Here is a 13,456-nt window from a genome sequence, read left to right on the forward strand (position 1 = left end):
AGTTTAAGTTCTATAAAGACTCCTGATGGATGGTGATGTTTTCTACACGGTCTTGTTTGCAAAACACATTGTGCTAACAGTATAAAGTTCCACAATATTGCACATTCTCCCAAATGTGACCCATAATCACCAGAATTAAATATAACCAGCCAAATGGGGAAAAAACACAAATTAAGAATAGTTATTGTCCAAACAACAAAAATAAGTTGGATAGACAACCTATAAAACTTAATCTATGTTTATATCTATATCTTAGAAAGATGATGTAAATGGTTAATGAGCTGGGTTTAGCATTGAACAAGATTAGAAGAGCAAGTCCCTGGAAAATTGTTCCATGTGTTTAATAATACCTGACAGAAAGAGCCATCTTTTAACATATTTTTTCTTTTAATGCTTTATGGCTAAAAGTCATACAAACTACAATCTCTGAAAAATTACACTGATATCTGCTCAAAGAGCATGGGAGAGACATATGATGGGTACCAATAATCTACAGATACGTTCCTAAATTAGCGTAAAGTAGTTTATCAGGGACATACAAGACTGGAAAAGAAGGTGGACCAGTCATTTGGTGAGATTGGGTTATAAAATTGCAAACAGTACATGTGCTCCATCATTATCCATGTAATGTCAAAAGAAATTGAGGAATGTTGGCTCCATCTCCCGTAGACAATTGATGGGAAACTATGGATAAAATCATACAAAATTAAAAGCAAAGAATTGTTTGTGATCTGAACTATTGGAAAGAGTATCCATATGAATCAGACCCTCCATTGAATTATCAGCATACAAAAGGAAATATCTTTCTACCTGCTGAGACTGTCTAAACTTTTCATGGATTGCTCTAGAAGGTAAGAGGTTCCTCCTCACTGGAAGTCTTTAGGCAAGAACTGGATGACCACAAGTCAGGTATGTTATAGAAGATATTCTTGTTCATATATGAGTCCAACTAGATGGTCTCTTAAGTACTGTTTTTTTTTCCACTTTGATTTTAACTCCATTCCATTATTTTCTCCTCATTTTACATATGAATGGGATGGTTCCCATCATTTGGATCATCAACCTCCATTTTCCCTTTCCTACACTTCCTATAACAAGTATGTTATGAAGTCTTGTTGAGTTTATTTCTACAACTTTCCTCTCATCTATCCTCTTTCTTTCACCCACATAGCCACTTCCCCAGTTCAAGCATCTCTTATAAAGACTATTGCAAAAGACTTCTAATTGATCTCCCTCCATATAGTCTCTCCCCTCTTCAATCCATCCTTCTTTCAAATTGATATACCTAAAACATAGATCTGATCATGTCACTCCACTGATCAATAAGCTTCAGTGGCTCCCTTTGGCCTCTAAGAAAAACAATGCAAACTGACTTCTAAAGCCTTTTGGCTCCAATCTGTCTTTCCAGGCTGATTACACTGGGGTGTTCAGGGAAGACTAGCATCACCAGTGTGAGGGCTTGCTGAGTCCTTTTCAGGGCTGCTCACCCACCTATGCTGTTCACCTTTCACCCATCTCTCAACTGTGGCTCCAAGAAGCTATAGCAGGTGCAGTGGCCACATCCTGTTAAAACAATCTCAGCAGATGTGCTAAACCAGGTTAAGGGTAAATGACAGGCCCCAAATCCATCGGTGAGTTAGGGGAATGTCTATCCCAAGTGCAAGAAGACTTTCCCTGGCAGAATGGTCAGATGAGACCAGTTTGTTCTAATGGCCATGAAAGTGGCTGAAGCAGGCAGTGTGGAGTACTTAGAGCTTAATCATTCTAACTTTTGTCCTGCTACTGACTTTGATGACTCTGGAAGACAGAGTGAGGCTGAGGACTTTGTGCAACTCTGCCTCACTTAAATCCAATTCATATGCAAATCAAGACATCTCCCCCATGATGTCATCAGTCCTTTTAGAAAAAGAAGGATGAACAACACCTTACTTCTCCTTCACTCACTTCGGTAAATAGGCCTACGTGTTATTTCCAGTACACAACATTCCATATTCCACTTTAGTCCCTTTGCATAGGCAGTCTTCCAGGCCTGGAATGTTCTTCCTTATCAACTTTGCCTCTGGGAACCCTTAGCTCCACTTTAGGCTCAGTTGGAATGCTGATTCTTATGGGGCTACTTCTGATTTCCCCTGTTGTCAGTACTCTCCCTCCCTACTATATAACTACTTTACATTCATTTTGTGTGATTAATCTGTGTATATACATTTTCCCCTTCTATAAAATGTAAGCTCCTTGAAGGCAGCGATTGTTTCACTTTTGTCTTTATGTCCCTAATGTCTAGAATAGTACCATAGTAGGTGCTTAATAAAATGCTTGTTCAATTGGTTAGAATTAACTCTGAAGTCACTGATTATGGATGTATATGTATAATGTGTAGACTGTTACATTGAATTTTTGTCTTAAGCCATCCACTACTAATGTCATAAATATTATTAGAATTATTGATTGTCAAATATTGTGAGACTATTATTTTTCCATAACATTATGAAAAGCACTTAGTGCTATCATTAATTGGATCGAATATTTCAATAAAGTCAAAAGGATGTTTTACAAGCAATTATGACTTTTCTTATTTTTCAAACTTACAAAGTCCTGGTTGGAGGGGGACAGGAAACAGAAATAAGGTGCCAACAATGGAGAGACAAAAGTTAATTAAACATTAGGATTTTTACATTTGGATGTTCACAAGGTATATGTAAGATGGATTTTTTTTTCATATCCAGATATTTTGTCTTCAGGTACACGAAACCAAAGAGAGTTAAGGATATTAACTGAGCATGCTAGTTTTGAATGGGGGACTAGAACCCAGATGCCTTTTGGGTGATCACCCCTAAGTTACCTGATGCTACTAAAGGGCCAAATTTAGCAAGACTTTGCTCACAATTTAAGCAAAAATCAAAATGAATTTTATTTATGAAAAAATGTCTGTGATTTTATTGCATTGTAAATATATTTGAATTTCCAGACACATGATCCAAATCCATAAGATATTCAATGTTAACTGCAATGTGCTTAATCACCCTGAAAATTACACTTAACTTTTTTTTTGTAATTCACAAACTGACATAGCTGGCAGGTTTAATTTATTAACTTCTCTTAGTAAAACTGATAGGAGCAAATTGCTGGGTTTGGAATGTGAAAAGGATATAAGTATTCTAACTTAAGTACCCTTTGCAGTTACATTTATGGAGAGTTCTTAAACCACGTTTAGGTAAAAGATCTAAAGAATGCCCAGAGAAAATCGGAGAAAATTAAAGTTTGCTTTAATAACACAAATCCTGGCAGCACGTGCACTACAGATTGCCGGCAACTACAGAGACAAACTGGACCTGTCATTTGGAGGGAGAATCACTGGCAGTTTTTTTGTTTCCATATGCACAGACCTCAGGGAGAAAAAAAGTCTCTGAACTACATAATTACTGCCCTGTGTTGGCACCTGCCAGTCAATGTTAATCATCTTAAGTGAGTAAGAAAGCCTGGCAAACTGCTTGAAATAAGTCTATCACCTTTCTTCAGGTCAAACTAGTGTTCTAGTTTGGAATTTGTATTATACTGGGAAGAAATAGGTGATCTTTATATAAATATGCATAGATGTATATATGTAGATGTCTACAACATATATATGTATAAATAATATTTATATGCATAGTATACTATGTAATTTCATAGATGTATACTATCCAACTCATGTTATACATCTGTATATAATATATAATATCTGTATTTAAGAATTATGTACACACATATGTATACATATGTACACACTTATTTATGTCTATTTCTCTATATCAACATACATGTCGATATATACTTACCTAGTTCTTCCTAAGATTATACAGAAACACACATATTCTGTATGTTTATATATACATAGATTATAAATATACACACATAAATATGGTATATCATGTGTGTATTTCTTTACTCTCTCATCAGAAATTCCTATACTAATGACTGCGCAGGTCCTACTCAAATAATTTTTAATATATTTATATTTAGTTTAGCATGCATTTTACATGTAATTATATTTTGTTCATGTCAAGATATATGAGGCAGTTAGATAGCATAGTAGACAGAGTGCTGGACCTAGAGTTCAGAAGAAAGGAATTCAATTCCAGCTTCAATCATTTACTAGCTTTGTGCTGCCAGGCAAATTACTTAACCTCTGTCTGCTTCAGTTTTCTTATCTGTAAAATGTAGACAATAATAGTATCTGTCTCCCAGGATTATTGTATGGATAAATGAAAAAAATATTTGTAATGTATTTTACAAAATGCCAGGTTGTTTTTCCCCCAGTGATTAGCACCATGCCTGCCACATAGTAGGCACTTCATAGCCTGTTGATTGACTGATATTTGTATGGGGGACTGCTATTATGCAAGCATCTTCCCTCAGTGTAGATTTAGAACTTATTGGTAACTTAAATTCCTAGAGCAAATACCGGGGTGCTGAGAGATTATGACCTTCCCATGCTCACATAGCTACTATATATATATCAGAGGCAGAAATTAAGACTGTGTCATCTTTGTTACTCCAAACCTAACCCTCACTCTACTATTCATGCTGCTTTTTAGATTCATTTAATTTATAGTTGAATATACACACAAACCTATGTCTAATCTATCTTTTCATTATCTATCTATCTGTAAAGGGTAGAATCTTGTCCTTAGAGGCAAGAAGATCTGGTTTTATGTTCCACCCCCTGACACCATAATGTGTGACCCTGGACAAGTTCCTTTACCTGTCAGTGCTGTAAGCAACTCTCTAAGACTATAAGTTGCAGAGAAGGTACTGGCTTGCTTCAGTAGAGACTTTGGTTATTGGGAAGTTCTCTATCTTTACAACTGTAGGTCTAATTCCAATGCCTATCCATATATTTTACTTGTACTTATTTATACATAGACAAGCATCCAGTCACACACTCAAATGTACATCATGAATTTTTATATGCGTATGTATTGACAAAACCAGTATATCTGAGAATTATTATAATGTGAAGGAAACAGTTTGCCTGGTAATGTTTTACCTAAAAACTCATGTCATCTTGGATTATATAACTCTTCAGCCTTGTTATTACATCCTCCAAATTAGACACATGGTCTACAAAATCAGTTAGCAGCTATAATTGGAGCTGAAGTCTAACCTCAATGAATTTTGGGCTCAGTAATTGAGAAAATATTGTTTTGTAATTGACAATGTTTAACTGCCCATTTTCTAAACAGCTCTCATAATCCAATTAACAAAAGAATAAATTAATGGACAGAGACAAAATCAATTTGTCTAATTTGACCCTATTGCTGGCTAAAGCTTAGTTTAGGTCATTGCTCATTTGGAGGCCTAGGTAATGTACTTGAAAATCAGATGACTATGAAAAGGAGCAAAGAGTCATCTGCCTCTGATTGCTATTTCTTCTGAGTCACACTTTTTTTGTTTTATTCTCACATCATCATTCTTTATAAATCTCTGCTTTATTAGGCCATAATGTTATCTTATTGGGTTGATTATCTCATCTCTCAAGTTCATAGGAACTTGTGACTACAATACAACAACCAGCAGGGCATAACAGAGCTGCTGCTATCATTGTCACTCACATGAAGCCTCCCTGACTCTCAAGATTGACATAAAATGGGAAAAGTTGCATTTGCCTTTGTATCCTCCTCTAGTCTCTCTGTTCTAGTCCATGTTTGGGGTTTAGAGGGTATAGGTTTCATTGAATCACAGTGGTCTTTCAGGAATCAAACCATTACCAAATACTATGAAAATAGCAAGGGACCAATTGACCAACACTTGACTAGTAAAGACTAGTAGACTCTTAAAACAATTATCCAGACCAGTATTTTCATGGATATAGCATAATGATATCAAAATACAATAGAAACAAGAGTCATTAAATGCAACAAAAGGATCTCTGTTGGCTCATATTAGGAGTAAAACAACCCATACATTTTATCATTATTTATGTTTTATTGCATTTTATCAAATTTTGTTCCAATATTTTTAATCTAGTTCAGGCTGGACTCCAGAGTGCTGTGAATTGCAGGCCTCATGTAAGACATCTCTGATGTAGGGAACTCCCTAGTAACAAAACTTTGTCTGATGATGCACTTTGGCAATTGTTCTGAATCTTACAGGTTTAGAGTATTTCCTGGGGGCATTGAGAGATTCACTGTCTTACCCAGGGTTGCGCAACCTGTATGTGTCAGAAGTAAGGTTTAAACTCCAGTCTTCCTGACTCTGAGGTCAGCTATCTATCTACTCTTCTTTATATCTTGTCAACAGAAGCAGTCCACAGAACTTTACAGCTGGAAGGAACCCTCACAGGTTATTTATTTTAATCCAGCCATAATCAATTAGTATTTGATAGGATCCTATTTCTATATCAAGTGCTGTACTAGAGTGTTGTAATCTCCAAAGAATATGCTTAGATATTTGAGTCAAACACAAAACTTTGCCCTCTTTTTCAGCAACCTACCTCCAAGATCTAACTAGGGACTAATTCAATTCGATAAATATTTGATAGACATAGGCTATGCGCAAGATACTCTGGTAGGTACTAGGCATTGTGTCAGGTGCTAGTGATACAAAGACAAAAATGAAAAAAATCTCTGTCCTCAAGTAATTTACATTTGACTTGAGGATACAAAATATAAAATAGATAAGTTTCATGAGATGAAGTACAGTGTTCTATGCTGGAAAGAGGGCTTAACCTTGAGTCTGACTTAAAGTTCAAAACTTTCATTTATTACCAGTATAACAGTGGGAAAATTGCTTAACCTCTCTGAACCTCAAATTCCTCACATATAAAATGAGAGGCTGTGGCTGTGAGGGTCCCTCATAGTTCTACACTTACAATCTTAAGATTTGTTTCATGCTGGTTAGATTTTGTTTCAGTGACTAAGGAGAATCAGGAAAAGTTTTGAGTAAGAAAGGGCAACTGAGCTGAGCCTTGAAGGAAACATAAGACCAAATGCTAAAAGTAAGGAAGGAAGGAGGGTATTCTAGGTGTGGGGAACAGTTTGTAGAAAGGCAAAGAGACAAGAAATGGAATGTTGAATTTTAGGAAAATTAGTATCCAATTTTTCAGGGTCCTAGATTTTGTGAAATAGAGAACTATGAAATAAGACTGGAAATGTTCCTAGAGCCAGATTATCAAGAGTTTCAAGACCATTAATGCCAGGTTGTGGGGTCTGTATTTCATCTTGGAGCTAATCATAAGCCACTGAAGGTTTTAGAGTACAAGAATGACAGTATGAGACCATTGTTTTTAGAAGATTTTTTTGACAGCCTTATAGGGGTTAGATTGGAAAGAAGATAGATTGATAGCAGAAAAAAAAACAATAAGATTTTATAATAATCCAGTGAAGAGGCAATAAGGGTCCAAACTAGAGTAGTCACTATGCACATGGAGAGATGGGAATGGACACAGAAGATGCTGTAGATTTACAGTAGGAATAATTAGCCTTGGCACCTGATTGAATAGAGAGTGTTAGGGAGAGAGAAACATCAAGGATTATCACTAATGTGGTCACTCAATATTTAGAAACTGCAAGGTTGTCAAGACAACCACTGACATTGTATAACCACCTCTCACCTTGACCTAAAAGTTTCAGTTGAAGATGCTTAGGTCATCTGAGGAAAGAGGGAAGAGAACAAAGAAGAAAGAGAAAGAGTGGCTATAAAATGTACTTTAAAAAAAAGGAAAGAAAAGGGAATAATGTGGGAAATGCTAAAGGTAAGTGAGAGAAATTTGAAAATAATAAGGAAAAATAAAGGAATAAAGAGGAAAGAGGAAATGTAGAAAAGCTATGTTCAAGCCTCGAAAGAAAGATATAGTTCTGATATTTCATCTGTGATTACACTTAAATCATAATACCATTTACAGAATGTTTTAGTCTGAGCTTGACACAGGCCACAGGAAGGATGTAATTTTAGTTAGGGAGAAAATTTTTAGATGTTATAAATCCTATGTTGCTCATTATTTTTACAGCTCACTGCTAAAGATTCCATCCTGTCACTAAAAGTCTGTTGCCCTCTATCTTTTGGTGAGCACTTTTTTTCTACATCAAAAATGGAAAAGGTGTAATGAAGGGATAAACAAATACATTGTTCATTCCGTCAGGACAGGCAATAATATCTTGCTATCTATTGTTCCTAAATTGGAATTTAACGACTTTATCACATTATCAATTTAGCACATATCCATATTTCTCTCTTTCTCTTAAACAGTTTGTCTGATTTAGTGAGATTGACGTTGTCTTTAAAGATAACTATTTGCTCCAGAACTTGTTTAATTAGGATTTCTTTGTAGCAAATCCTGCTCAAAGCACTTGTAACCCCAGAGACTGCCTCTCTCAAAGCCTTCTAGCCATCTGAAGAAATAAATCCCTTCTCTCCTCATCTAAGTCATTTAGGGCCATGGCTCAGCATTCTCTCAACCAATCAGATTTGATTACATCTTTCTTAAAATAACAATTGATAATATTATTATTAATATTAATACTAATAAATGTATTATTGCTTTTGTTTATTTAGCACCTATTATGTGCCAGACTGTATGCTAAGCACTTTTTACAAATATTATCTCATTTGATGTTCAAAACAACCCTGAGGTGTAGGTGCTATTATTATTCCTATTTTACAGATGAGGAAATTGAGTCAAATGGAGGTTAAATAATTCGCCCAAGATCACACAACTAGTAAGTGACTAGGGTGGGGTTTGAATTCAGATCTTCCTTGCTCTAGGCTTAGTAATCTATCCATTGAGCCACCTGAAGCAATATCACAGAACTGTCTTTTAGGAAAATTGTCCCAAGCTTGGGCAGACATGTGATTACATATATAATGTATAGAACTACATGGGAGATAAAAATGGCATGTTGGTGTCATATAAAATTCAGCTCAAACTTATATGTACAGATTTCTCTTTACATATACAGACAACTTATTTTTGACATTAATTTTTGATGTATTAGTTAATTTCAGTCTTTCAGTCTCAAGAACTTCAAAATCAGGCCAGTGCTTCCATACTTCAGGATAAATCCATGTACAAAGTAGAACTTCTTTAAAAAAAAAGTTAAAATCTAGGTAATTATGTGTCAGGCATGCTATTTTAATCCTATGACATGTCCAAGCTCATGTAATAATGCATTATATTATAGCATATTTACATGACAGTCATACTTCTTTTGCTTCAAAATTGTTAATTAAAAAAGAAAATAACCTAGAAAAATAATTCTTCCCCAAATTAATTTCCAACAAAATGATAGTGATGTCTGCCAGAACATTTTATAGTTGTGGCAAGAGTCCCTTATGTCAGTTAAGATAACTGGTGGAATTTTGTTCAAAGTCCTTCAATTTGAATTGGTGAAAGAGTGAATATAAAAAGACACAAAAGAAATCTTAGTCATTAAGTTTCTTGTGTCTAATATTCTCCCCTCTGTGACATTGGTGTGAAAGTGTGAGCTTCAATGATTGTTTCCAGCAGATTGTTGTCTTTTCCCCCTGAAGAAAGTGTCATAGCTTTGAAGAATGGAGACTGCTGTGTCTTAGGTCATAGCTTTGTTTCTTAAGATATGTTTCCAGCATCAGAAGCAATGAGAGTAAAGGGAAATAGTGAATCACTGAAACCAAAAATAGACTCTCAGAAGTATTGTAGGAAGAGAGGACTGGAGCTCTGTGTGACTATGAAAGGTAGGTGATAATTCTGATACTGAAAGTGGCAGAAAGAAAAATCAGCATTTTGTAAGAAAAGAAGTCCTTCCAAAAATTCTGGTTTATGAATATAAATAGCATGTGAAAACAGGCCTAAAGAGAGAGAAAAAGAAATAAGAAATAAACCTCAATGAGGATCTAAAAATGTTCATTTTTTAAAGCTGATTTCACAGAGCAGAATCCAGGGTACCCTAAATTGAGGCTTCTAAGTTAGTTGCAATCTCTCAGGGATAAAAGATCTAAAAAGAAATAGAGAACCCTTTAATTTTTTGAAGTGTGAAGGAACTCACATAGGTAAGGAATCTCAAGATCACAATGAATTGCCTAAAATTTTTGTTATTTTTCAGCCATTTTCAGTTCTGACTGTTCATAATCCCATTTGGGGTTTTCTTGGCAAAGATTCTGGAGTGGTTTGCTATTTCCTTCTCCAGCTCATTTTACAGATGAGGAAACTGAGGCAAACAGGTTTAAATGAATTGTCCAGGGTCACATAGCTACTAAGTGTCTGAGGACCGATTTGAATTCAGGAAGATGAATCTCCTTGACTCCAGGCCCAGCACTCTAAATACTGCACCACCTAGCTGTCCTTGCCTAAAGTTACTTAGTAATTTAAAATCAGAGCTGGGGCTAGCACCCGTCTCTCCTATTTCATTGTTCATTGTCCTCAATAATACCAGAGGAGGAGATAGCATTAATTAGAGAAAAAATACATAATTACTTTCAGCTCCATCTCCATGGTCCATTTTCTGCTATCACCAAGGCAAGGAAGGCAGCTTCACTTCAAGATCCAAAATTAAATCAACTGGGTTCAATCAAACTCAGTTCAATTCAATTAAACGAATATTTTTTTGAGCAGAGTCTATATGTTTCAGTGCACGGTGCTAAACCCTGGACAGAGAGGGTTTAAAAGAAAGATACAACATCTGCAGTGAAGGAATTTATAATATAACAAAAATTTTTTTAGGGGTAGAGTGAGGGAGGTTAAAATTGGAGCCTGAATTCAGTGGGAACTTTGGAAAAAGCCAGAGGGAGAGCAATTTTCTGGGATGGAGTGAGAAGCAACAAGACAGAAGGCAGGACATGGGAGAGAAGATCTCAAGGGGAGGTGGGAAAACAACAGAGATAAATGCCACTTCTACATGGCTTTTCTTCTAGATTTCTTGTGGGAGCTGGTGGTGCCATTGAAAATCTGTGAGATATACATAACTTGACAAATGCCAATGAGTTGTTAGGGTTAATTTAGGTTATCAATCTCAGATCACTCAGTCCAGCCCAATCTATCTAATAAAGTAAGTTCAGTCTTGACTTTTTAGGTATGTTTCATGCCTCCATATCTGATCCCTGCAACCCCATTCTATTGGAAGCAGCTAATGGTGAAAAAGAAGAGAGATAAAGAAGACATATGTGCATGCATCTATCAATCACTTCTTTTTCCTTTGCTACTCTGGAATTTTGGTGTTTGGAAGGGAGTACCTGCTGCCTCTCTTGTTCCTCTACTCCAACCAGGGGGAGAAGTATAGGGTTAAGACAATTAACTTCTTCAGTGTGCAGCATTAATTTTGTTTGACAGATTTGTGAGGTACCTGACATTGAAAGAACATCCAAATATGTAACTTGTTGAAGATAAAAAACAGAGATGGGGGCATGGAGGTATATGTGGTAGCTAGGACTGCACCTCTGAACTTTTCATTGTTTGCATTGCATTTGTGATAGTCTGGCATGTAAGCTATATATGCCTCATTTCTGTGTTGGGTTAAAGGTACAGATCAAAGAATCATGAAATTCACAATCCTAGAGGAGAGTTTCCTGGGACTCTGAACTGGCATCATGCTGATACATATGCTAATGTAACTTCACCTATGAAAATTACTGAAAACTTAGACAAGGTTCTTAATGTAGACAGAAAGTTGTGAGTTAACTTCAAGTTTCCCACACCCTTCCATACAGAGGTACCAAAAAGACTAGAATGAAATACTGAACTTCCAAGTTAGTTATCATCTTCCCCAATTCTATTCTGGAGAGAACACACACACACGCTTGCTGACAGAGAGACAGAGACAGAGAGGAAGAGACAGAGAGAGACAGAGAGAGAGAGAGAAAGGGAGAAAGAGAAAGGAGAGAGAGAGAGAGAGAGAGAGAGAGAGAGAGAGAATCTAAAATCTAATCTAAAGGAGATTTCTTCTTTGAGGAGGCACTGGTCCTGGGGCTCAAATGCAATGTATAGTCTGTCACATGAAAGTAAAGTTTTAACTTTTACCAGTCTTTATCCAATCAAACTGCTTACAGACATAATGATTCTTTGAGGCTCGATTGACTCAACATACAAGGGGCAAGACCAGATGTCAATATGAAATTAGTTAGGCATGAATTATTATTGTTATTATTTCACATGTTCAAAAAGATAATTTTTATCTTTTTTTAATGAAGGAGCCATTTTCCTACTAAATATTTTCCAGGATTCTACCACAGATAGTCATCAAATCTGAATTTTTAGTTAATTCTGAGCTCAACTTAGAGGTGCTTATTTGAGGAAAAAGTACCAAAGGCAGAGAAAAGAAACTTCAATTTGTGGGAGTTGAAAAATTATAAGGGGACTTTGAATTGTAAGGGGGATAAACAAGTGGAGAAAATTAACATCTTTGAGATTTTCTAAACTTGACATCTGGAACTTTGCATTCAAATAGAGAATTTTAAATGGCCCTGCTGTGTCTATTTATGATAGACAGGATGGGCATAAAGATAAATAAAGAATATTTTGAGGCAAGAGATTTTCTTGTGTCCTTTTTTCTCATCATAGATTAATTACTATAGGCATTTGGCTGAAATCCTCTTATTCTAAATTCTTTTGTTGTGAACTCTTGACTACAGTCACATTCTTTATTTATTGGATTCAATAATCCAGGCTTCAGACTTCTCAAATGAAGAGTAGAGGAGTTTAAGGAAAAAAAAAACCCAACAACAATAACAATAGTGATATAAAACTGAGAAACTAAAATTCTGATCATTTAACACATGTTTAATCTGTTTAATATTGTTAAATAAAATAAAAATTCTAAATAGTAAAAAGTAAAAATGTACTTTATGATCATTATGGCATTTTAAGGTGACTCAAAAGAATGTGAAAAAATTTTTTAAAAATACAGAAACATAGAAAAATTTAAGGAATAAGAAAAGTATGAATAGGTATTAATAAATTAGGAAATAAAAAATGCAAAGATGATGATCTAGAACAAGGAAATAAAACTGTAACAAAAAAGTATAAAACAAATATGAAAATGTTAAGTATAGAATGCCTGGAATAATGAGCCAGAATGAGGTTGGAAGTATAAAATGTTGCAAGTTTGTTAGACTTCAGTACTTTTTATTGTTGTTGCAACTATCAAGCAATATGCATTTATTAAACACTTACCATGTGCCAGGCACTGTGCTAGGCTCTAGAAATACAAATACATAATGAGACAGTGGCTTTCAAGGAGCTTCCATTCTACTAGGTGGTTCCCACATGTGCCTGAGGCACCTGGGGCTCTGGACACCAAATATACTTGCTTCCTCCCCACCTTCCCATCTTTCCTTAGTCCCTAGTCATGGTAAAGAAGGAAGGAAGGGTAAGAAAAGGCATATTATTCTGGAAAACATGCCAGATTTGATGTCAGAGGACTTGGGTTTGAATCCTAACTGCCACTTATAGGCTGTATGATCTTGAGCAAATTCCTTAACCTCTCTGGGACTGAGTTTTCTCATCTAT

Source organism: Vombatus ursinus, unplaced genomic scaffold (assembly GCF_900497805.2).
Source record: "Vombatus ursinus unplaced genomic scaffold, bare-nosed wombat genome assembly UNPS02014818.1, whole genome shotgun sequence".
NCBI classification, from domain to species: domain Eukaryota; kingdom Metazoa; phylum Chordata; class Mammalia; order Diprotodontia; family Vombatidae; genus Vombatus; species Vombatus ursinus.